The sequence below is a fragment of the Rhagoletis pomonella genome, unplaced genomic scaffold (assembly GCF_013731165.1).
Source record: "Rhagoletis pomonella isolate Grant_MI unplaced genomic scaffold, Rhpom_1.0 Rhpom_scaffold_08601, whole genome shotgun sequence".
Taxonomy (NCBI): Eukaryota; Metazoa; Arthropoda; class Insecta; order Diptera; family Tephritidae; genus Rhagoletis; species Rhagoletis pomonella.
The window spans coordinates 3959-6881 of record NW_023467128.1 but is presented as its reverse complement, the minus strand read 5'-3'; the positions used below and the strand labels follow the sequence as shown (position 1 = coordinate 6881).

Genomic DNA, 2923 nt, shown 5'->3' with positions numbered 1-2923 from the left:
TTTATTTATTGCTTAGAATTTGCAACAAAAGTAAAGTTGAATTTCTAACAAAACCCATATAAACCGAATTTGAAAACATCGTAGAAAACTACAAAAAATACAACAAATTTTCAACCAAAATTCAAACTTTTTTCTCAGAAGTGTTAGAATTTTTTTGAGCACTCAGTTTTATAGCCCCTTCAATTTTAGTCTAATTATATGCAAGTTTGAAGTGGCTAAAAATTACCTTAGTTTTTTTAGAATCGATTAAAAACAAATCGTGTTTAATCGTCTTCCATATAACGAAAACTTCGACCATATATCGATGGCTGAGTAGAAGATCGACCTATCTCGGCAGCCAGGTCGAAAACGCCCGATATCAGAAAGCTTTTCAACGCCCTATTTCAAAATTTGGCTGAAAAACGCCCTATTTTAGAATTTGATTGAAAAATGCCCTATCTCGGAACTCGGTTCAAAAACACCCTATCTCAGCACATTTTCGAAGTATTTTTATTTGAGATAGGACTTTTTTGAACCGACTAATATTAATAAAATATGTACTTTATACATATCTAGTTTCAATATAAAAAAATTTATGTACACCATTAATTGTGTATACATATCTAAGTCAATATATCCCTGCAAAAAATTGTGCGACTAATCTCTAAAGAGAGTATTCCGAGATTCCTCTCAATCGGGTACAATTGGGCATTAATTAGTCGCAACTAGTCTCATACGGGTAGTAATGGAGGTCAATTAGTCTCGACTCATCCCTTACGGGTATAATTGGAGATCAATTAGTCCCCGACTCATCTCTAACGGGTACTATTAACGATTTAATGATATGTGCGCACTTAGTCAATGAAATTTCATGTGCGGCGTTGGCACACAGAGAGAGTATTCGCCTAACAAAACTGAGCACCCCGGTTCGAATCGCGGCTGACGCAAATTTTTATTTTTATTTTTTTTAAAGGACTAGTCGCTTTTTATACCCGTTCGGGTATAAAGGTGAACAATTAGTCTCTTCATAGGACATGCTCGAACAAAAGCGATCAGTTCATTCCATATAAAGAGATCAAAAGTGGTATTAGTCGCATGCTCCTTTGCGATTGCTCCCGGAGTCATCCCGGATTAGTCCCATTTTTTGCAGGGATGTGATATACATGTACATACATCTACATACATATCGTCGTTTAAAGTACAAAACCATGTATCAATAAATTGCAAAACCGCGTATAGAGATAATGCAAACCCACGTATGCGAGGTTGCATAAATTAATTTCTAGAGAGTAAAAACACTCATATTTCAAAATGGTTATCTTTTTGTAAAAAGCAATCGCATTTTTGGCTAGTATATTTCAGGAAGAATGGATAAGGATTGATCCAAAAACGTGTGTGAGCGAATCCAATTTTTAGCAGCAAATGTCAGTTACGCGGTTTTGTACTTTAAGCGACGATATGTATGTTAACAGGAACGCAGCAATCTAATACACGGGTGGAGCAGGAACGCAGCACAGCAGAAGCATACAAAAAATCTGCAAATAAATGGTTTTTTAGGTTTTTAACAAACGAGAACCTGGTTTCAACTTACTTCAACGTGTCTAAATCACAACGCACACACTAATGCAAAGGCGCAACAGGAACGCAACACTATAAAATACGGGCGGAGCAATATACAGGCGGAGCAGGAACGCAGCACAGCAGAATCGTCCGAAAAATCTGCGAATAAGTGGTTCATTAGGTTTTGAAATAACAAAGAGCTCAAATGGAATGGTTCATCAATAAAGTCAAAATAATATGTTGTAACTTACGTGTATTAGCTCTTAATCACAATACCAGCACAGGTCGGTCAGCGAAACACTAAGGAAATTACCTAATAAATGCAAAATTATAATTTATTTGTAAAATAATTCGGTTTTATTACAATACTTACCAAATTTCACGCAATTGGAAAACAAATGTCAGCGAATAAGAACAAAACGAACAACGAAAATTTAATCAATGTAGCTTGTTCAGAATATTTTTCTAATATTTTGGGAAATGTTCAGTGAAAATAGCAAAGAAACAACACAGTTTCTCCTAAGGTAGTTCAAGATGGCGGATTAGAGCGAGAAGTTGCCAACGTATAACACCTTTCATTATTGTATCATGACTTTAATCAAAGCGTGACATGTAAAATACAGAAAATAAAAAATTTAAATTGGAAATAATGAAAATTGTTGCAACTTGCTTTCTTCCATGCTGAGTTATGGTCTGATTATGGCAATTTAACGTAACTTACATGCTCTCACTTAAAAATTCTCTTAAATGGATGTTGCTTATAATTGAACAGCCGAAAGTTAACGTACCTTAATGCCGCGTCGAAATCTGCTTCATTTTGATTTTCTAAGTTCTAAATTCCGTTATTTTGCCATAAGCTCTGATCCAATACTTTTCGTATAAAATCCTGTTAAAATGTCAAGCAGCAAAATTACTCTCTGAAGTGAGAGTAAAAAGTGGGTAACAACAAAAAGTACGGGAACAAAAAAAGGCATTATCTGTAAAAATGTCAACCAGAGATCGCTTGACACTTTTCATGATTTTACCAGAAGAAAAAGTTCGGGTAAAATCTTGCAACTTCATTCTTTACACAACTCTCCAAAAATCGCATTCATTTGAAGGATTTTGGAGGAATTTAGAGTACGGGATCATTTTTCCTGTAACTTCCTCCAAGTTCGTGTAAAAACCTGTAAGTTCATGGAGTACTGGATCAGAGCTATAATCAGGCTTTTAGGAGAACGTTTCGAAAAGCTGCTATTCAATTGCTTGTTTTGTATGGAAAAAGGTTTCACATGAAAATAGATTTTAACAATTTTAAATTTTTGTAAGAAGAAATTTAAAATATTTGACATTTTCGAGATGAAATAATCTGAAAAAATCTACTATTACCTTGTTTATACCTACG

The 2923-nt window shown here is 34.6% G+C and overlaps 1 long non-coding RNA gene across 1 annotated transcript; it reads right to left on the bottom strand.

Moving 5' to 3' along the window:
• Positions 1-1159: 1159 nt before the first annotated feature.
• Positions 1160-2106, bottom strand: LOC118756064. Its single transcript, XR_004995093.1, has 4 exons — positions 1913-2106; positions 1791-1852; positions 1571-1698; positions 1160-1514 (listed from the first exon to the last, which is right to left on the bottom strand). It is a non-coding gene; the product is annotated as an uncharacterized LOC118756064 (long non-coding RNA).
• Between the last annotated feature and the right edge of the window lie 817 nt (positions 2107-2923).